The sequence below is a fragment of the Tachypleus tridentatus genome, chromosome 7, assembly GCF_004210375.1.
Source record: "Tachypleus tridentatus isolate NWPU-2018 chromosome 7, ASM421037v1, whole genome shotgun sequence".
Classification (NCBI taxonomy): Eukaryota; Metazoa; Arthropoda; class Merostomata; order Xiphosura; family Limulidae; genus Tachypleus; species Tachypleus tridentatus.
In genome coordinates this window covers 45,570,713-45,595,142 of record NC_134831.1, presented here as the reverse complement: position 1 = coordinate 45,595,142, position 24,430 = coordinate 45,570,713, and the positions used below count along the sequence as shown (strand labels likewise).

The 24,430-nt window shown below is 33.1% G+C and overlaps 1 protein-coding gene and 1 long non-coding RNA gene across 5 annotated transcripts in view; one reads left to right on the top strand and one right to left on the bottom strand.

Annotated features, from left to right (window-relative positions):
• Positions 1–24,430, top strand: part of LOC143255576 (uncharacterized) — a 188,677-nt gene that overhangs the window by 122,166 nt on the left and 42,081 nt on the right. The gene's annotated exons all lie outside the window — the stretch shown is intronic.
• Positions 1–24,430, bottom strand: part of LOC143255573 (uncharacterized) — a 131,303-nt gene that overhangs the window by 106,217 nt on the left and 656 nt on the right. The window lies entirely within an intron of this gene.

Sequence of the window (24,430 nt, the reverse complement as noted above, 5' to 3'; positions counted from 1 at the left end):
GATAATGCAAAAACATAATAAATATATATATATTTGACACATGACTTGGACTCTGTTAAACTGATGAGAAATTAAAGATGGATTATTTATTTCTGTTATCCTAATGAAATACGAAAGTTAAACTGGAAGTGAATTAATTTTTTTCTGTATTTCTTTTGTCCCACTGAAATGTCAAAACTAAAACGAGAAGACTTGTTGTTTGTTTTAATTTTGCGAGAAGCTACACAAAGGCTATCTGCGCTGGTCGTCCCTACTTTAGGCAGCTTGTCATCACCAACCACCACCATCTCTTGGGCTACTCTTTTGCCAACGAATAGTTGGAATCAACCGTCATATAATAACGCCCCCACGGCTGACGAGGATTCGAACCCTCGACCCTCAGATTATAAATCGAACGCTTTAACCCACCTGGCTATGCCGGACTCAAAACAAAAAGAAATCCACAAAGGAATATCAAATTTAAGAAATTGTGCAAAATAGAAGAATGAGTGAAACACTTCCAGCTTCTCTAACCCTAAATATAACTAGAAAAACAAATTTGAGACCAAAGAAATTCATGAAAAAAGTCTATCAAAATACGTTTTATTAGAAACGAAAACATTTATAATTTTATTTGGTGCATGTTTATATTAGTCGTATTTAGTTGTTTATTTTACAAAAACAAAATAATAGAATTATTTTGCGACAGGTTGAGAGACACGTAACACGGGCACCTAATAAAAACATAAGAGAAAGAAGTTTATGAAACAAAACCTAGAATTTGAATTCGAAGACAAGACTACTTAGTTTCACAAATTTCCCTCAAAGCTGCACAAAAGGTGATCTGCTGATATATAACCATCCGTAATTTTCAATTGCTTGTCTATGGTCAAGTCAACAGTATTCTACAATAATACAGGCCTGCGATGATTTTATTGTTTTGTTTTCATTTACATTTTGTACAGTAATCGCTTGGTGACAGTACATATATACACATAGACATTTATAAAAGAACATAGTATGCATGTATCTTAAATTATTATATCTTTTCTAGAGCTTTAAGGACCATAAAGCTTTTCAGGATCATAATTGTAAAATGAACGTTATGCATATTAAATAAAGAAACGAAAACTGTACTATAGTGTGTTAAATTCGTACAAAATTGATACATGAAAACACATTCGGCTGTGAGATAATAATCTAACTGTCTCTTTCAGTATTTATAAGAATGAAACATTAACAATGATAAAATTCTTTAAGGACAGATAATTTAAAAGTAAATTATTGCCTAAGCTGTAATATTTGTCCCTGTCTAATAATGGATAACTTAAGACAGTATATGTGATAAAACTAACATAGCTATGTTATAATAGTTGTCTCTTTGTAGTAATGGTTTCACTTGTCACTTTGTAGGACTATAATTAAACACAGACTACAACATTGTTGTCATACTGAGACACCCTATGATGAACGCATCATTGTTCATAGAAACACTATTTTATGCAGTAATACTAATCTTACGACACAGTTTTCTAAGTAATACATTTTACCTATATCTTCAGCGTTTCTAAAACACATGTAATACATTTAACTATATAAAATATAATAATAAACATAGGCTGAGAAACGGTGAAATCTGTATGCTGTTCTAAGGAAGTATAGTAACAGTTTCTGCTTACAATACATCTTCCTATACGAACACCATCCGCCTTTATAAAACATTTGCAACACACCTAATAAGACTATTTGCCTTTAAAACATTATATTTAATGAGATTATCCACCTAGTGATACCAGCCACCTGCACAAATACTACCCTTAGCACTTTAGTAACACTGTCCGCGTATAAAACTTTGGTAAGAGTATCAGTTTGTAGAATCATAGTAACACCATTCACCTAAAGTAATAGATCCTCTGGTATCACACAATGCTGTAACCTCTCCCTTTATATAGTAGCGCCCTCTCACACCACTTCATGGAACTACAGCTCCCAGCAATACATTCTTTGTTGAGTAGTTTTAGATCTGTGCGTGTATGTGAAGAAATCATAATTTCTAAAATTTTTTATCCTATGCGTTTTATATACAATAAATTATGTGTTTACTACAAAACATGTGTCATATATTTAGTATTAACTCAACATTATTGCATTCTACTCCAGATGTATCTTTCATATCAGTCAACAGAGGGATTGAATCTCGTGTAGGATAATGAATATAAATAAATAATTTGTGGGATGTTTTGAATTATATACAGTTTATAACATTTAGTGAACGCTGATCAACGTATTGTACATCATTGTAATATGATTATATATAACGAAGAAGTCCTAGCACCCAAACCCCAATATGTTACTACTTACAACTACATACGAAACCTCTATGTTTACGTTTTTATGAATCCAGTAATCATGTTCACATACCACACTTCTATCATATTGGTAAAATCAAATCGACAAACTATAAACGAAAACATATGCAGAGATTCGTGAACACCTACCTCGAATCCAAATAAATATAGGAGAGCATAAAATATGTGTCATTGTAAATGTATTCTATTTACGTGTAAAGTGATGGAACAACACCGTGGCAATCTATATAAAGTTCTAAAGGTACAGAATTTTCTGTTTTTAACAAAAACAACAAAAAGCATTTCGTATTTTGTACAGGCATATATTTTACATACAAAGGTACAGTATGGGTAAGTGTTAATAACGTATTTTTTTATTATCTTAAATCCATCTGCGGTTGAAAAATATGAATACCATAAACACTACAATGCGTTATGTCAATAGTATACTCTAAAGTGTTATGTCCATAGTAAACTGTAATATGCTATGCCCACAAGATACTGTGAGGTGTCTATAGTACAGGTCTAACTTAAGTTATAGAAGTTCATTTCGGTACGACCATCAGTTGTGTATTTACTCTCTTATATTTGTATATACCAACTGGGTCGTAAATTACTGCAACAAAATGGCGCCTGACATTGTCCAGTAGGACTGGAATAAGAACGTCGTACCTATTATACTAGATATACTTATGTAGGGTTCTCGAAAGTGTTCTGTTTCAAGAGTAATGAAAACCAAAAGTAAAAGTAGCAAATATTTTTAATCTTTACTTTTGAAACTCATATGCCACTCTATATTGTAGCCTACAGAATGCACAGTTCTTCTCGTGACTCACAGCATGTGCGCACGTTTTACTTATGTCACAACACAACAAATTGCAACGTTACGTTTCCGTTGTGTATCGCAAGTTTAGTATATCTACTTGCTGACAAAACACTACTGTGACTCTTCCACGAAGCAGTTTGGTCAGCTACAATGGGATTATTCAACCCCTGTACATGAACGAGTGTAAATATGTCACTTATAACGAACGCAGTTATTCGTTTATCCTGATTTTTTATTATTATCATTAATGACATATCATTTTCTATTAAACAGATGTTCCTAAGTTTTTAAATATTTATCATGGCTGAAATATTATCGAGTAGTTTTATTTTATTAATATTAATCACATATTGTGGACTATTAATAACCACAATATTTCAAAAGACACGATAATATATAATTATTGAAAATAAACTATATGTGGATACCTAATTAAATATAAATATATTATTAAAGAAGCAAATATTCGCTGTTAAATGCAACAATCTCCGTCACGCAATCCCAGCATGACCAATTTTGACACTAGAAATATTGTGAAAACACGGAAAATACGAGAACTATCTGTATAACTGCTTAAGAGCTGTAAAAAGGTATACTGACAAGTTTTAAGTAAGTTGGTTGACATATACAGGAATATTTCACGAAAACCCCAAGTCATGCTTTACTTGGTGACAAATCGAGGAAAACGCAAAAATTCTAATATTGTCTATATATTACATATATTGGTCGAAATACGGTAAAAGTATCGAGCAATACCATTAAAGCTATGGGTTTATTCAACTTATGATTCTCTCAGTATTCCACTTTTTTGTATATATGGGACCTGTAAAAAATGTCTTTTTACCAAATTTCATACAAGTTTTCCAACATACAACAAAGTTATTGTAAAATTATGATTTTTGTAGCATTTTGACCTCCTGTAATTACTAAAAATGGACAAGTTTAACATTTCTATTTTTCATTGTTCGTTGCTTGTAGAAGAGTAACTTTGTACAACATTTCATGAAAATTGGTCAAAATATGGCCGAGCAATCGATTGACCATAACCCACAAAATTATGCTTTTTGATGAGTTCTGAGACCCCTTCAAAAACAAACACTCAAAATGTATGTCAATACGTTGAACATTTGTGTCCATTTCCATCATCATTGCTGCAAATATGATCGCACAGTGGCTCAATGCATAAATTCATTTTGGATGTTTTACCCCATAAAAGCCTTTAAAAGGCATAAACAAAACGAAAAACGAATGGAGGCGTGTTAGACCAAGGTATAATCCAATCAAGTTTTAATTCAATCCGCCGAGAAATGAAGGAATGGCAATCGATTGAAAAGTGATTGGACTGTTTGTCTTTTGTTCGTTTGGAATTAAACACAAAGCTTCATGGGTATCGAAGCCCGATTTCTAGCAGTGTTAATTCTCAGACATTCCACTGTGCCACTTGGGTGAAGGGTGGAGGCAAGTGTTTGGAAAACGAAGAAAGAAATAACAAAAAAACTGTGGAGACAATTAAGATAATACGCATCATACGTTGTATATTCAGGTTCGTACTTTAATACACGGGGTTTAGCAATTAAAAGCTAATGTTAGTGAAATCAACCATAATATAATTTTTTACGCTAATTCTAAACAGTAATTTCTGAGATTAATAAACCTTTGTACTTCTTTTAAAATGGTAAGTATTTAGTCTCAAATGAGCTGAATTTGTTTCTGTTTCGTTTCAAAGCTTACTTGTTACGCTTAGTTACTAACTGCTACGACTCATCAGCTGTCAACTGTGAAATATTCTCTTAGGCTTAAGGTGTTAGTTTCATTTTTTGTTTTCGGACAATGACCAGAACACTAATACTAAAATACATCATTCAGTCGTTCGTCCGAGACATTTTATGTAATATCTGTTGTTTTGAATAATACCCTTTAAGTACATCGTTGGAATTTTCTAGTCTATAGATCTGATTGATGGATCACTTAGGTCAAAGATTGGTATTGATCTAGGCTGGAATTTAGGCAGAAAGCATTATTGTAATGCTCATATTACTACTTACATAAAAGTTTTATTTTTTGGTTTTCAGAAATACTAATATGAGCTATAGAAGTTTTCAAAAAAAAATCTTTGGATCTGAGACTGGTTGAAGAATGAACATTTTTACTTTCTCACAGAACAATGGTAACGAAGTAACATGTGGAATGTACGTCCTTAAAGTAAACAAATTATTTACATGATTTACTTATTAAGCATTTACCAAGTGACTGGAGTGTTTTTACATTGAGTAGAAAATGTAATTCACGCTCAGTGTTATCGTGAATATAGCGTAATATGCAATGAACATGAATACGAAATTTTCAGAATACATCTTAGGTTTAGAAAGTCGATCCAGTAAGAAGTATAAAAAAACATTTCTGTAAATTAAATCTTTCGTTTAGGTATGTAAATTAATTCAAAATAAAAGATGTTGCTTTGAGTATTTGAAACGACGTACAAGTTGTTTAATAAACACATCAAAATTTCTCGAATTACTTCAGTAAACCTCATGTAATTTTATGGAATAGCAGTAAGTAGAAAACGTTTATCGTTTTCCTCGTTAATAAACCTCGACTCTTGGCGCAGCTATTATCTAGATTAAACTTGACATAAACTTATATGGGGTTCTGAAATATTCGTGAGATTAGGCCTAAATGTACTTCATTTATAAGAGATCTTACACACACAAGAAAATAAAATTCCTTAGTTGCTTCAAATTAGAAGATTGTTTGTAATTATATGCAAAATTACAGAACTGGCTATTTTTGCTCTGCCCATCACGAGTATCGAAGCCTGGTTACCAGTTATATATGTCCACAGCCATACCGTTCTGTCACTAGGGGTCTTCAAATAGAAGATGCTTCCCATGGCAGAATTTCATTGTTTGATTTAGTTCCTGTAAAGGACCTGGCATGGCCAAGCGCGTAAGGCGTGCGACTCGTAATCCGAGGGTCGCGGGTTCGCGCCCGCGTCGCGCTAAACATGCTCGCCCTCCCAGCCGTGGGGGCGTATAATGTGACGGTCACTCCCACTTTTCGTTGGTAAAAGAGTAGCCCAAGAGTTGGTGGTGGGTGGTGATGACTAGCTGCCTTCCCTCTAGTCTTACACTGCTAAATTAGGGACGGCTAGCACAGATAGCCCTCGAGTAGCTTTGTGCGAAATTTCAAAACAAACAAGTTCCTGTAAATTAAGTTAGAGATCTAATTCACTCGAGTGTATTATGTTAGAGAATGGAAAAGTGTACCATTTCCTATTAAAACTAAGTAAGTGACATAGTGCACATAAGTGTATTCTCTAAAAACTAAATTGGTGGTGTAATTCACGTGAATCTGTTCTCTTAAACACCGATTTAGTGGAATAGCATTGAAGTTCACAAAACTGTCTTATCTTGAAAATTAAATTCATTTGTAGTTCACGTGAGTTAATCTTACCTACACATTAAGCTATTTGGTGATTTAAGATTTCGCGTAAAGATAAATACACAAATGAACAAAGCAGGAACAGTTATATTCCTTAGAAACTCTCTAACAAATATTCACTGTTCCACTGTGTCGTTTCATAAAAGCAGGCTCCAGCGCCTCTCTCTTGGAGGAAGAGAGATTTTGTAGGGTCAAACAAAGATTGCTATAGATTTAGAAAACCCATTTACCTTACCCATGTTGACTCTTCCGGACGATTTAAAACAACGTACAATTTTGTGAAATTGATAATGTGATTTTGATGTCACTAAATACAACGAACTTGGGTAAGCCAGAGTGACATCTATGGTAGCACAACTTACCCAACACGCACAAGCGTCAGTCCTGCTTCCATGTGATTATTTTGTGCAAGTTTTAAGATATGATATTTCATGCATTATTCAGGACACATTATTATACTAATGTTTAAAGCTGCGCTATTTGGTAAAGCTTTCAGGATATACAGTTGTGCTAAAGTTTCAAACTGTGTTGTTTTTCTGCTTTATTTAGGTTTCAGATGTAGCTGTGCTTTTTTGCACAATTTGTACTAACATTTCAAACAGTTCTGTTTTGTACAAATTATTGGATGCACTGTTGTGTTAGATTATCAAGATATACTGTTTTTAACAGGTTTCAAGACGTGTTTTTGTTAAGATCTAAAGCTGTAATGTATTGTACAGGTTTCAGGTTGTATTCTTATGTTAAAGTCTCAAGCTAATGTTTTTTATAGATTCCACTATGTGTTGTTGCGTTAAGGTCTCGAGCTATACTGTTTTTACAGGTGGCAGGGCGTATTTTTGTGTTAAGGTCTCAAAATGTGTTGTTTTTTACAGGTTTCAGTATTTATTATTTTGTTAAGATCGATCTCTAGCTGTACTGGTTTTTATAAATTTACTGGTGTATTGTTGTGTTAAGATCTAAAGCTGTACTGGTTTTTATAGGTTTACTGGTGTATTGTTGTGTTAAGATCTCAAGCTGTGCTGTTTTATATAGGTTTACTGGTGTATTGTGTTAAGGTCTCAAGCTGTACTGGTTTTTATAGGTTTACTGATGTATTTTTGTGTTAAGATCTCATACTGTGCTGTTTTTTACAGGTTTCAGAATATGTTGTTTTATTAAGGTCTTGAACTATACTGTTTTTTACAGGTTTCAGTGCGTGGCCCAGCATGGTCAATTGGTTAGGACGATTGACTTGCATTCTTGTTACAGCAAATGTGCTCACCTTTTCAGGCGTGGGGATATTATAATATACAGCCAAACCTACTCTTCTTTAATAAAAGTGTAATCCAATATTTGGAGGTGGGTGGTCGTGAGTATATACTCCTAAATTAAGGACGGCTAGCGCAGATAGCAATTATGTAGCTTTGCGCGAAAACCAAACGAATAATGGGTTAGACTTTCACTTTTATATCGCACCCACACCCGAAATTTCGAAGCTTGTCTAGCGGTTCAATTGTCTTGAACTCGGGAACATTTAGTATGATACCCGATTCAATAAATAAAACTCGCCCTTCGTGGAGTTCAGGGTTAAATTTTTGGTGCTTTTTTTTCTTAAGTAGCCAATAGTATTTAATACAAAGATTGCTTAATGTTTACGCCAGATATTGAGGATTCTCGTGACAAGCTTTACGAACGTGAAAATACAACAAAAACCAGACACTGAAATATGTCATAGAGATGTCAAGTGAACTAAATAGGACGTTTTTATTTCTCGCTTGTTGTTTGTAATTCGTTTAGTCAGGTCATGCGTGATGATTATATTCGACCTAAATTCAGGAAGTGATGTTTTTTTGTTTGCTTTTTACAGGCGTCACGATTTGTAAGGTCTGTTAACGAATAAAGAGGGCGAAATGTAACCTTGCTACCTACACTACCAGAGAACGAACTATTTTTATTGTAAATACATTACTGTGACTTTAATGATCCATGAATATATATTAGTAATGCAATATACAGTGTTATCAACACAGAGACTACGGAGTTTTAAAATTGCTAGCACGATTAAAGGCTACAGTATTTTGCAGTTATCAATTCGAATAAAGACAATAATATTTTAAAATTATTAACACGAAGGAGACTACAGTATTTTACAGTTATCAACATGAATAGACTACGACGTTTTACAATTTTCAACGCAAATAGAGGCTACAGTGTTTTGAAGTTGTTAACACAAATAGGCAGTAAAGCGCGTTAAGAGTGTTAATAAATAGAGACTGTAGAATTCCAAAATCAATAAGAGAGGATTTGAAAATCATCAACTATCAGGAAAGGACAGAATGTTTTAGCCTAAAATGTTTCAGTTGGTAAATGTAAATATATATATAAAGAACAACTAGACATCATTTTCTAATGCGTTTTTTTCAGAGTTTGTACGTAAGTGCCAAAATTTTGTAACTATAAACGTATTTTGAATTTAAAAATTAAATTTATTACACAGAAAGTTCAGTTACACGCCTGATGAATTTTGACATGTTTCCTTTTATTCAGTTTCTTAAATGGAGAAACGAAGTCGATGTCTGTTATTATTGACAAAGTCTTGAACAGGTTGTCTTTGGAAATCAATATTTAATTTTAGTCAGTGTTAAGACGCTAAATATACTGCTCAATGATTAAGAATCGACCACGGAAACACCTCGTGGTAAAAATTTCCCTTTCATAAGATATAACATATCTCGTTGCTACATCTAACTCGTATTTCAAAAGCCACCTGGGAAATCTTCATTTTTTATTACAATCCCTTTGTCTTGAACAACCCTTATAGACAATTTTATTTCTTGCAACACATTTTTCCTTCCTCAACTAGACTAGCACCTATCAAAGTCGACAGATGGAATAAGAGAGGAAAAAATAAAACCATCCGTTTTCACCACAGCCCATGCATTTACTAAATTTGCCAAAAAAGAAAAACACAACATGAACTATTACTTTAGATAAATTTTATGTCGTAAAAATTCTGAATAAAAATATTTTGAAAGATAAACTAAAAAGAAGTTTCTCAATTGAAAGTTTTGAATAAATTGTGATTATTCACCAAAGATCCTCGGGGGCCACAAAACAAAGTCATATTCAAAAGAAAACGCTTTTAATAAGAATAACAACAATCGTTTGTTTGTTTTTTAATTTCACGCAAAACTACACGAAAGCTATCTACTCTAGCCGTCCCCAGTTCAGCAGTCTAAGACTAGAGGAAAGGCAGCTAGTCATCACAACCCACCGCCTATTCTTGGGCTACTCTGTTACCAACGAATAGTGGGATTGACCGCACATTATAACGCCCCATGACTGAAAGGGCGAGCATGTTATGTGTAACGGGGATTCCAGTGTCCTTCTCTTTGTGAAACCAGACATATTGAGGAGGAAGACAGTGGGTTATTAAATTTAAAAACATATAAAGGAAAACAAATCTCAAGTCTGTGCTTCATTCTTTGGGACCGTATTCACTCAGCAACATAAAATCAAATGTTTTCCTTTGTGTTTTAATGAGGCTGGCACACATGTTGCGAGTATAAAGGGGGGGGGGGAATAACGAGCGCCAATTGTTGTTCTTTCAAGAAAAATATTTAAAAAAACGGTTGCAAGTCTTTTTGGCTAAGTAAATCTTGCAGTTAAATAACACAATTCTCCAATCAAATAGCAAAATTTGAAGATGTGTTATTGGGGAAAATATACATTACTGAAAAAAAAACATCATAGCCTGACTTGTAAACATTTTTATTTGAATTAAACAGTGTGTGGTGAAATACTTTGTTCTTTAAATCAAATAAAAGGAAATAAGTATGTTTATTTTTTCTTTAAACTAAGCAGCGTGAGATTAAATGCTCTGTTCTTTCCTGCAAAAGGAGAGCAAATGGATAATTTGTTCTTTGAACTAAGCAGCTTCGGATGGAATATGCTGTTACTTAAGTTTTGCGACTACAGGAAGTTGCAGTAGTCAAATACATCAAAATAAGTTTGGTATTTCTGGCTGCAGGACCACCAGAACAATGTATATCCACGATCTCTCATATTTATCTTTTTTTTTACAAGCGTTATTTTGAAATAAATCTAAATTCTTAATTAAGAATATTTGATTCTACATCTAACAATCATTGTCTTCAATCAGCTGTGTAAAGGCATTCACACATAATGACACACAAAGACGATAAAAAAGGGAGGTGCTGTGTTCACCATGAGTAACAATATCTGATTTTTAGTGTTATGGTTTTGCAGACTTACGCCCTTTCAGCCGCGGAAGCGGTATAATATGATGGCCAATCCCACTGTTCGTTAGTAAAGGAACTAGGGTAAAGGAACAAGAGCTGGCTGTGGGTAGTGATGACTAGCTGTCTTCCCTCTTGCCTTACACTGCTAATTTAGGGGTGGCTAGTCCAGATATTCCTCGTATAGATTTTCGCGAAATTCAAAACAAACCAAACCGCAGACTTACTGATGTGCCATTAGGGAACACAAGATTTAGTTTGTTTTGAATTTCGTGCAAAGCTGCACAAGCCGTCCCTAATTTAGTAGGGTAGAGAGAAGGCAATTAATCATCATTACTCACCACCAACAATTGAGCTACTCTTTTACCAGGGAATAGTGGGATTGACCGTCATATTATAACGTACCCACGCCTGAAAAAGCGAGGTAAGGAAAGAGCAGTACGTTACTTAAAGCAGAATACACAGTGTTTGTGAAGTAACACACATTTCACAGAATTGACTGTTGAATACCATAAAGTATTCTATATGAATACTGTATGAACAACATAGTAACATACGCCTTAACAATCAATGAATCATATGCTATGAAAACAGGTACTAAGATACAAAAACAACCCTAAGCAACCATCCATACAATATAGCACATATGCGCTAGTTATTACCCCGTACGCGGTGATATATACTTGGATAAGCGCATGATAAACATTTCTGTCACCAGTGTGTATTAGTTTTTGCTTAATTTTTAGAAATAAAATACCATCAATGATAAGAGAAAATAAATGGTTTGGAGAAAGTGAATAGTTTTATTTTATAAAGTTTATTTCAATGTTTCTAACTTCAACCTTTTAAAGTTTTCAATTGAGATTCCTTTTAAAGCTAGAAACTGTTCTGAATGAAAACTGAAGGAATTGGAAGCGGAGAGGGGGGTCTCATTCAAGGTAGTTTATCTGATAAACAGGCTTTTTTTGTATTCGAATTCCCCATGGCCTTCGTTTCTTATAATTGCCCATGTACTTTCTTCTGTTCCTTAAATATTCCTTGCAGTGACTGAATGAATTCGACAACCTTCAGCGCAAAAGTTTTATTTTTAGATTTCGAAGTCACTTAAAGTAAAGCCGATTTAGCTAATGTTTATCTCTTATCTGGTAGTATGTTATTCATTGATCTCGTTTTATTATTTTTGTTTTCACACTTGCTCCGGATGAACTACTTAGTTACGCGTATGAAGGTATGTTTTGTGAAGTGCGTGAAATATCTAACTTGAGAATATTAATTCAGATACATAGAGTTTGTGTAATTATTTCACGATGATTTTCCCACGCAAGACGTCTTTATACCTTCAACAGTGGAACATATTATAAGTAAAGCACAAATCATATTCAAAACGTTCCTCTTTCATTCAGATAGAATTTCTTGGAAGCATTGAAATATAAGTATTATTAATATCCCACGTGTAGCTGTAGTGACTTGTCAACATATTTATTTTATATAACCGATCCGGTAAAGAACAGAAAATATCAAAAATAGTTAATCAGTAGCGTGGCATTTAGAAATACATCTAAAGTGGCTGAGCCTCTTACAGTATATTCCTAATTCATAACACTAAAGATAACACAATATCGAAGTTCTATACAGATAATGGTGTTGAGATCCAGAGGGAACTAATAGCGCACTTCTAAATTCCATTACAACTCAGCCACTTTCTCACTGGTACACGGACTCTTTCTTATAGACACTTAGCTACCAATTATTCCCCTGCACTCTGGTGAAAGAAGTAAAGATTTAAGCTCAGTTACAACTGAAGAAAAGGTACATAAATAGAGGAAACCTGCACTGAATTTTCAAGTTCACAGCTTTAACATAATCCAATTGACCTTTCGTCATGGTGATATTACACACATCAATTATTATTTTGTGATATTACACACATCAATTATTATTTTGTGATATTACACAGACCAGTTATTATTTTGTGATTGATAATACACATATCTGAAGACCCATTTTATGTGACGTACTGAGTACCATATTTTATGACACTAATGCAGTACTATAAACTCATAAACCTTTAAGTTAAGATGTGCACAATTGAATTTAATGCAAACTTTTTTAAAAGCTGCCTAGACAATCACCGTGAAAAATATCTGAATATATTTCGTAATTTGTAAACTGGGTTTAACAATAGATCGTGTTCAAATGAGAAAATCAAACCTCTTAAGCCTTTTTGGTATTTAGTCGATTCATCTTTGGATTTCAACAATGGTTGGAAATTGTAGTACGTTTGATGGAAATACTGTGATGCAAAAACGTCTTAAGCTGGTACATATAAATGGAATAAAATTGGTTAGATCTTCGAGTAAGATTGATGGAAATACTCTGACGTTAAAACTTCTTAAGCTTGTGCATATAAATGGAATGATAGTGGTTAAATCTTGTAGAAAGTTTGATGGAATTAGTCTGATGTTAAACATTCTTAAGCTTGTACATATAAAAGGAATGGAAATGGTTAGATCTTGTAGTAAGTTTGATGGAAGTAGTTTGATGTTAAAACTTTTTAAGCTTATACATATAAATGGAATAAAAATAGTTAGGTCTTGTAGTAAGTTTGATGTTAAAACTTCTTAAGCTTGTATATATATAAATGAAATGAAGATGGTTAGATCTTGTAGTAACTTTGATGGAACTAGTTTGATGTTAAAACTTTTTAAGCTTCTCCATATAAATGGAATAAAAATGGTTACATCTTGCAGTAAGTTTAATGCAAATAGTCTGATGTTAAGACTTTTTAAGCTTGAACATATAAATGGAATGGAATATAAATGGAAATGGTTAGATATTGTAGTAACTCTGGTGGAAGTAGTTTGATGTTAAGACTTCTTAAGATTCTACATATAAATAGAATAAAAATGGGTAGATGTTGTAGTAAGTTTGATGGGAATAGTTTGATATTGAAACTTTAATCTTGAACGTATATATGGATATATATAAATGGTAAGATCCAGTTATAAGTTTGAGGTTAAAAATTCTTAAGCTTCTACATATACTTTAAATAAAAATGGTTAGATTTTGTAGTAAGTTTTATGTTAAACCTTTTTGTGATTGTTCATATAAATGGAATAAAAATGGTTAAATCTTTCACGAAATTTGATGGAAGTAGTCTGATGTTAAAACTTCTTAAGATTGTACATGTAAATGGAAGAAAAATGGTTTGATCTTGTACTTAGTTTGGTGGAAATAGTTTGGTATTAAAATTTTTTTGCTTGAACATATAAATGAAATAAAAATGTTTAGATCCTGAATTAAGCATATGTTGAAACTTCTTAACCTTCTAGATATAAATGGAATGAAAATGGTTAGATCTTGTACTAACTTCGATAGAAGTAGTTTGACGTTAAAACTTTTTAAGCTTGTGGAATAAAAATGTTTATATTTTGTAGTAAGTTTAATGTTAAAACTTCTTAATATTTTACGTATAAATGGTATGAAAGTGGTAAGATCTTGTAGTAAGTTTCGTGGAAGTAGCTTGATGTCAAAATTTCTTAAGATTGTACATATAATTGGAATGAAAATGGTTATATCTCTTAGTGAGTTTGATGGAAATAGTATGATGTAAAACATTTTAAGCTTATACATATAAATGTAATAAAAAAGGTTAGATCTTGTAGAAAGTTTGATGTTAAGACTTCTTAAGCTACTACTTATAAATGGATTGAATATGGTTCAATTTTGTAGTGTGTTTCATGGAAGTATTTTGATGGTAAAACTTCTTAAGATTGTACATTTAAATTGAATACAAATGGTTAGATCTTGTACTGAGTGTGATGGAAATTGTTTGGAGTTAAAGACTCTTTCAGCTTGTGCATACGAATGGGATAAAAATGGATAGATCTTGTAATAAGTTTGATGGTAATAGTATGATGTTAAAACTTTGTAAGGTTGAACATAAGAATGGGATGAAAATGTTTAGATCTTATAGCAAGTTTGATGTTAAAGTTTCTTAAGATTGCACATATAAATGGAATGAAAATGGTTAGATCTTGTAGTAACTTTGTTGGAAGTAGTTTGATGTTAAAACCTCTTAATATTGCACATATAAATGGAATGAAAATGGTTAGATCTTTAGTAACTTTGATTGAAGTAGTTTGATGTTAAAACTTCTTAATATTGCATATATAAATGGAATGAAAATGGTTAGATCTTGTAGTAACTTTGATTGAAATAGTTTGATGTTAAAACTTCTTAAAGTTGTACATATAAATGGAGTGAAAATTGTTAGATCTTGTGGTAACTTTAATTTAGGTAGGTAGTTTGATGTTAAAACTTATTAAGGTTGTACATATAAATGGAATGAAAATGGTCAGATCTTGTAGTAACTTTGATCGAAGTCGTTTGATGTTAAAACTTCTTAAGGTTGTACATATAAATGGAATGAAAATGGTTAGATGTTGTAGTAAGTTTGATGGGAATGGTTAGATGTTAAAACTTTTTAAGCTTGTATATATAAATTGAATAAAAATACTTATATTTTGTAGTAAGTTTTATGTTAAAACTTCTTAAGCTTGTACATATCAATGGCATAAATATGGTTAGATCTTGTATTTAATTTGATGTTAAAACTTTTTAAGCTTGCACACATAAATGGAATGAAAATGGTTAGATATTGTAGTAACTTTGATTGAAGTAGTTTGATGTTAAAATTTCTAAAGATTGTACATATAAACTGAATGAAAATGGTTACATCTAGTAGTAAGTTTGATGGAAGTAGTTTGATTTTAAAACTTCTTAAGCTTACACATATAAATGGAATGAAAATTGTTAGATGTTGTAGTAACTTTAATTTAGGTAGGTAGTTTGATGTTAAAACTTTTTTAAGATTGCACATATAAATAGAATGAAAATGGTTAGATCTTGTAGTAACTTTGATAGAAATAATTTAGTGTTAAAGACTCTTTAAACTTGTGCTTATAAATGGAATGGAACTTGGAAATGGCATATTTGGATTGTTTGCAAAAATCCTGCGAGGAAAATTTTTATTTCTATAGTAACAGTCACACGTTTGTATGTCTGCAAAACTATATTTGTAATTCGTTAATCTCTGAAATAGATGCTTTTTCTTCTCGCTATGTTATAAATATTCTATTTATTTTGTCCAATATGCATATACGTAGACGTATTGGCAGATGAAAAGATAGCTATTTCTTTACTTTATTTCTTAAGTATCTACCTTATGAATAAATCAGACAAAATTTAGTTTAATAAAAAGAAGATTTGTATCAAACAGTTCTTCCCTCAGTCACTCACGAACAGTGTTCGAATTTCGTTCCAACACTTCCTGTTTCAAAATGGGGGAATTTGATTTATACTGTAATAACTATTAGTTACTTTAACTTTGATATATAATAGATTTCTGTTAAACTTTAAAACCTAGTGTATTTTATGGGACTTAGGCAAGTTATTATATCTGGCTTGTTTAGTTTTTTTGCTGTTATTTGTTTTACACTTGTTATATGAAGGATACACCCAAACAAACAAGATTACCATAAAATCAAAAATTGCCTAATCTGTTTTGTGGTTCTTTTAATAAACAAATGAATTTCACCATAACTCTAACAGTTTAGGTTTGTTCGTTTTTAGAGCAAAGAACTACACAATGAGGTGTCCAGAAACATACTCATGGTTATTTTAATAAAGAAAGAACCGCTAACAGTCGGACAGAACGCTTACTCCTTACCCTACTCAACCAATCACGTATTTTTTGGAAAACTACATAGTCATTAAACTTTTAGCCCCTAAGACAATTCAGAGTTAGTTTACCTTGTTTGTCGGTATAGAAACGAAGTCAGCGAAACATCTGAATATATATTTAAAAAGAAAAATAGTTTTAAGAGCAAGAAGATGAGGTCAATGAACTTTGATAACCGTTAGGCCTAGTACTTAATCTGTTTTAATAATCGTATCGTCTGAAAGTACCGTGCACGTAATGCGGATCAGTTGAATTTGAAATTTAAAATAATTTAAACACATATAATCAAAATCAGTATCTCGTGACGAAGGAGCAATCAGAAAACAAATAGGACAAGAGTAAGTCACGTCTTTTAGAAATGATGCCATGAACTGTAATTTATCTGCATTAACATTTTAAGAGAAATCTTAACAATAAGCTAGAACTTGGCGTTTACAGCTTTTTGTGCAGTACAAATAGAACATTCTAGGGTAGAAAATACGAATACTGAATGTGATCTATGCTCTATCTGGTTTCTTTAATTAACAACGCGTAATGTCTTCAACGGATTATTTCTTATCGGGAACTACAACAGGGAAGCAATGTGTTGTTGCTTGCACTGGAATAATGAAATTAAACAAGTTCACTTGATAAAACTGTAATTATCTCAGGATATGGTTCGTACAACATTCAGTACAATGACTGCCTTATCTTATTGAATGTTAGTCCTGGGGTGGACAGAATGACCCAAGAAAACAACGGTGCTTAAAGTTTTAAAAATAGTCATGTTAAGCCTCGTTTTCCTCTTAATTATCTGAGGCTCTTCTTTAGTGCTGTAGGCATCACTAAAGATAACCATCAGTGGAAAAGAAATCAGGGTTATGCTTGAGGGTGGATGATAATCCGATATAAGGAAATAGCCGTACTAAATGTATTCACTCACGTCCATTAGTTTTCTAGATAATCACCAAAAACAAGATATACATATTCTTAAGAAGTGACTAAAGTTAAGTCTCAGCTGATCCATTTTTCTTTCTTGTTGCTAGAAATTAAATTCGAACACACTTTAAGGATAAATATTGTCTTTTATTTTATTTTATTCTTAGAAATCTAAAAAGAAAGTGGGATACATTTCCTGGTTTATTACATCGGAAATGTATTATCTATATTTAGAACTCCCCCCTGCTATTCCTGTAATATTCCTTGAAAGAAGTGGAGACAGGAGTCGGTTATTAGACCTTGAGAAACTTGGCTGGAAGCCATATTTATGGTGTTTTATACACACACACACACACATGCACATATACATGAAACGGAGCATGTCTTCATTTTCTTTGCTTGAAATATATTTAATATCCTAGTTATTTTCGTATATTTTTCTCTTGTGTTAACATCATTCTGTGTTTCACCTCTCTAAAAATCAAGTCAGAAATGTTCGTAATACATAAAAATGTTAAGTGGTACGAGCCCAATATAGAAATTTTATTCCAACAGGTAGCCTTTTTAGGAGATTAAATTGGTCCTAAAGTGCTCATCATGGCCTGGTGGTTAGAACACTTGGCTCGTAATTTGAGGGCTACAAGCTCGAATCCCCATACATCAAACAAGCTTGCCCTTTCAGCCGTGGGGGCATTATAACGTGACTGTCAGTTCTGCTATTCGTTGGTAAAAGAGTAGCCCAAGAGTTTAAAATAAGTTTTCGATAAATATATATGTAACCGTATGCTAAAAACTGTTATACAGATTAAAAACGTTTTCTCTAGGAGAATATTTTTGGGTGTCACTTAGGACCTGGACGTAATATTTGAGGTTTATATGGGTACCATCTGTTATGGTGTGAAGTTAACATTTGGACATTGTATTATTTATGTAAAGAATCATATTGCGCTACGAGTCTTGAATACATAAGACACAACGAGTTGTAAGCGTAATTAAATGTTTGTTTTCGTCACATGGTAACTCCACGCTGTTACTTTCTGTTACCCATAATTCTGATAGATATTTTTGTTCTGTATGTAAACCTCTTTGTTTGAATTTGTATCATACCCGAAGAAGACATGCCAATGCTCTTTCAAAATATGTAGTATGTATCAAGATATTTAATTAGGCTTACAAATCGTTGTGTCTCATATAAATACAAATTATCTCTACACAACTGAACGTGGTTGTTTTTGATAACTTTGTTTGTGGTTGCATGTGAAATACACGTGATCAGTGAAGCATCGACTTTTTATATCTTGTAGACAAAAATCCTTCGAAAAAATTTGTTTGTTGCACACGAAAGAGAATAATTATTTTCGACCCCACAGAAAACGATGTCATGAGTCACGATAGGGATTTTCGACCCCACAGAGATGAGTAAACACTTGTTTGGTAAAAACGTCCTTGACAATAATAGGTTATGTAGAGGCTGTCTGACCCTATTACATGTCATAAACGTCAAACGAAGGTCACAAGTAACAAACATTTTGTTATTATCAGTTATTTCCATTTATACAAAGAACGACAGTGCCCAACTATCGCATTTTTTGCCTGCTTTGTAAACATTAATGTTAGTTGTATGTTAGAACATCAGTCTAAATATGAAAGACTGGATTTTTACAGAAAAACAGTAAAAGATTCGCTAATGTTAAATTTTAAAAAATATCACTTTAGATAATGCTAGAAATTTTATTCTTCTTTTTCTTTTTGTAAGTGACTTTCTTTTCGAATGTGGTTAGAGAGCAGTTTGTTTGTTTTTTTTGCATTAGAAATTTACGTTAATGATCTACGACAGAGTGGAAAAGAAGTTCCTTATACAAAAAAAAAAGTTAAAAAGACATCTAATTTGTTAATGTGTTTTAAACATTCTCTGAAGACGTTCTATATCAGAGTAACGTAATGAAATACAAATATACACAAGATATATGCACCTGAAAGCTTTTATAAAGTAATAAAACTCTAATACCACTAAAAAGTGCAAATAAGTCTAACATAAACACTTCGCCTAGTAAAAGAAAAAGAGCATTCACAGTATTCATTAACGAAAGTAAATAGGCCGAAAAGGGGTCCAAAACTATCTTAGCAGGATAGCGTTTTAATCTTTAACTGTCGAGTGCAAGCAGGTCTAACGTAAGTTATGCTTTCATAAGCATTGTTTTTATTCAATATTGGGTACAAGTGGACTTAATCTGAGCTCCTTACTCATTAACATAGTTCCAAGTTTTCATGATTTGTTAGTGAATAGAAGTAATCTTAAATAGGATGTATACTGAGCACAGCGGTCATATTCCCTCTACACGCACAGAACCTATGTAGAACAAATGTACAAAATGCGAAAAATGACATTTAGTAAATAGATGAATATATTAGATGGATTTGTTAAACTGCAAAACAGAGCATAATGTGAACAAATATTCTGTAGAATACAATTATCATACATAATGGAATAATATTTACATTTTCAACAACCAATAAATAAAAAAATACAGTTTATACTGCCTAATTGGAAATTAATATTTTTAAAGATTTGTGATATAACTTATCGTTCTAGGACAATATAGGACCTATTGGTTCATCTCGGCTGCTCTACTCTCTAAAAGAAGTTTTTTTTTAAAATCTTAAATCCAACCCTTATCATTCGAGCTTTTTTTAAAACTCAATTAAATTTACTGACTTTATAACATCCAAAGACAACTTATTACAAAGGCTGACCACCCTGTTAGAAAACTAAAACTGTCTTAGCTGAAGATAACTTTTACCCTGTCAAAATTTGTATCTTCTTATCCTACTGAGCCCGACATGGACAGGTGGTTGAAGCGCTAGACCTCTAAGCTAAGGGTCGCGGTTACGAATCCCCGTTGCACCAAACATGCTTGCCCTTTCAGCCATGGGAGCGTTATAATGTGGCAGTCAATTCCATTATTCGTTGGTAAAAGAGTAGCCCAAGAGTTGGCGGCGGATGATGATGGCTATCTGCGCTAGTCGTCCCTAATTTAGAAGTATAAGACTAGAGGGGAGACAGCTTCATCAGCACCCAGCGCCAACTCTTGCGCTTCCCCCTGTTCTCACTAAACAGAAGCAATTGTTGATAGTTTTAATAAACGAGAATGCACTGTCGCTTGCTTTCTTGATATTGAGAAGGCTTTCGACATTATATGGCGTAACGGTCTCCGGTTCCAAATGCAAGAAATGGGACCACTGCTGGGATCTATTCGTTGTCTATCAAACGTTCTGGAAAACAGAATATGTAGAGTTAATGTTTTACTCCAGAAGCTGGTGACCCTCACGGAGGGGTGGTTAGCCCTATTCCTATTCATCATATACGTGAATAATATTCCTCTAAAAGATCCAAATAATGGATACTCTTCACAATTCACTGACGATGTGGCAGTCTGGAAAAGCTCACCAACACCAGCAATAGCAGCCACAAATACATAACCATAATTAAACAGAATAGGTGAATATTGTCAAAAATATAAAATAAAAATAAACACAACTAGTAGTATTCACAAAGTTAACTAAACGAAAAAAAGCACAACCTGAGATCCATAAGAATGGAACTCTCCTTCCGACTGCTACATCTGCAAAATTCTTAAAACTAACATTTGACTTAAAGTTAACATGGATACAAATAATATTAAAACAAATATTTGGCGAAGAACAAACTATGCTAGGAGTCTAACTGGTAAAAATAGTGGAGCAACGGCAGACAACATAATAAAAATATATAAACCATACATTAGACTTGCCATTGACTATGCAACCCCTGCGTGGATAAATGTAAGCAAAAAACTACTACAAACAATACAAAATACACTACTTACAACAGCTTATAAAGTACCTAGAACTACATCATCAGAATTCATACATAAATATGCACACATAGAAACAATAGCAAATAAACTCCTGCCTTGTACAATAAATTATTTTGACAAAAGTTGGAGAAAAAAGGAACTAGTAAGCGAACTAGCAGGTACTGCATACACGATGAGCATAGTCTTAAAAACCTTTCCCTAGTAAATATTTATTTTTAAAATAAAAAGGCCACCTATAAACTAGACTCCACATTAGTTTAGGGGCTAATTAATAAACATTAAAAGGGTTTTATGTAAATGTTTTATAGTTAATACCAATCTAATGAAAGTGCAAATAATTATGGAACTATAAAGAGAAATGATTTATTTGCACAAAGTGTATGTGTAGATAGTACATGTACATTGCCCTGAAAGGGACCTGAGTAAGTGTGGGTTACTCTGGCCCTTGTGTACAATGTATAAATACACTTGACAGTTGCAAAACCAAATGTGAAGGAAGGAGGAAGAGGTCACCAAAGCCCGACCCTCCTGGGTATATAAACATCAATACCCAAATAACTATGAGAGAGAGAGCGAACGAAGTTCTCACTGATGAATTTAAAAGAATATGATATAATGACTAACACTGAAGATGATCTAAGAAGGTTGAAACGTTATTCTGTACTTTATTTTAATTAAAGTTTTAATACCCATACCAGCTGTATTGAGAATAGAGTTTTACTTCAAGTGGTTTTCTTGTCATTATGAAATTACACGTTGTTGTTGAAGTCTATTTAATTATTAATAACTTGTGATTAAAAGAAGGCTAACTATATAGATTAGAATTTAAAATTAATGAACATTCTTCTATATAACAAACTAACTCCAAGAACACAATGACCTATATAAGAACAATAAAAACTTAATGTATAATGATTGTTCTTGGACGTCTTGTCTGCTTAGAATATTTTAAAATATTTATATAAATAATACTTTGTATTTGTCTGTCCGAAACTTTTCTCGCAGATTTCCCGATCAAACGCTGCACGTCAGGAGGAGTTCAAATCGTGTATTGTCTTTTTCTTTGAAGATCATCTTACTTCAGTCAAAGTTTTTAATATAACAAGTATAGAACACGATGGTTGAAGTTAGTTGTGATCACGTGACGATTGGCCTCAATTTCTGCTTTAGTTGTTTTTGGTTTTCTAATTTGCAAGGTATTTCACACAAACAACACTTAACATGCGTGTTTTGCAGTTTTTAAGGGCGCTTTTTTCACTTCTCTTTCGTCACCTGTTAATGGGCCTTCACCAAATTTGGTTCGACTGTTTCTTGGCTCCATGCGGAGATACAGACAAATTTTCGGTTTTACCTTTTGTATTTTATAATATTTTATGTTTTTGTTGTTTTTTACAATTACAAATAAAAGAAGTAACTTCTCATATCCTAAGATAACTTTTTATTACTCATGAATTAAAATGGGATTGGTATTACAGTTTTTGCGTAATTAATTTTGTATTCCAGTCAACTTTATCGTTAGTATATTTGCTTCAAATGATCAATAATTTAAGAAAATATACTGGTTAATCATAGTTGAGTCGAAAAGTGTAATTTACATAGTGTTAAATTATACAGAAACAGTTTGCTGCTATCAAATATACACAAAACTGATAGGTCATAAAATATTGTATATTAACTAAAATAAGTCAGAACTGATAAATGGCAAAATGTGTTTTAGAAGAGTCAAAAATGCTTCAAAATTGGTAAATCTAAACGTCTATTTAAAACTACTAAAGTACACAAAAGTGATCTGCAAGTTACTGTTAAAGGTACAAATATGATTGATAAATCAGAACGCCTTTTCTAATGCTGTTGAATACACGTTAGAACTGGCAAGGGCCTGGCATGGCCAGGTGGGTTAAGGCGTTCGGCTCATAATCCGAGAGTCTCGAGTTCGAATCACGGTCGCACCCAACATGCTCGCCCTTTCAGCTGTGGAGGCGTTACTATGTGACGGTCAATCCTCATCATTCGTTGGTAAAAGAGTAACCCAAGAGTTGGCGGTTGGTGGTGATGACTATCTGCCCTCCTTCTAGTCTTACACTGCTAAATTAGGGACGGCTAGCGCAGATAGCCCTCGTGTAGCTTTGTGCGAAATTCAAAAACAAAACAAAAAGCAACAAAAAAGAATGACAAGTCATAAAGTGTTTTTCAATTTGAGTTTCGATGACGAAACTCTATTGAGCTGGAGACTAATCGGTGACATGAAACTGAGATCGTATCCCTAGAATATTCCTAAAAACATTGAAAACAAAATTATTTTGCTTTATAAATATAACGTAAATGTACTAAAAGCGTAAGAGTCGTAAGGTTTGTTTGTTTGTTTGTGAATTTCGCGCAAAGCTACACGAGGGCTATCTTCTCTAGCCGTCCCTAATTTAGCAGAGTAAGACTAGAGGGAAGGCAGCTAGTCATCACCACCCACTACCAAACCTTAGGCTACTCTTTTACCAACCAATAATGGGATTGACAGTGACATTATAACGCCCCTACGGCTGAAAGGGCGAGCATGTTTGGCGCGACGAGGATACGAACCCGCAACCCTCAGATGTCGAGTCGCACGCCTTAACACGCTTGGCCATGCCGGGCCTGAGTCGTAGGGACGAATTCCTTACGTTCCCCCATGTTTATGGTTAAAAGATAATATTTAGGTCACAAAGTAGTTTTATTTTGTATGCTCGTCTATACACATATGATAAACATCAAACTACGGTCCGATAGGTGATTTATATTTATTATTTGTTTGTTTCTCATAGCGCATAGCCTACACATAGTTCATCTGAGCTGCCATTACCGTGAATATCGAGCCTTGACTCTAATTTTTAAAGTTTATATAATTTTCAGATATTTCGGTGTTTCCGTGGTACATATAGAATCACCTGGTGATCAGTGTATTAATTACTTTAAGCTAGATCTTTTCCACGTGCTTTTCTCGAGCAAAATTATGTACGTTTTAGCACAAAAGCTATCTCCGTCCTGTTCACCGCGAGGAATCGAGCCCCGGATTCTAGCGTTCTAGGTCTGTACACGTACTTTTGACC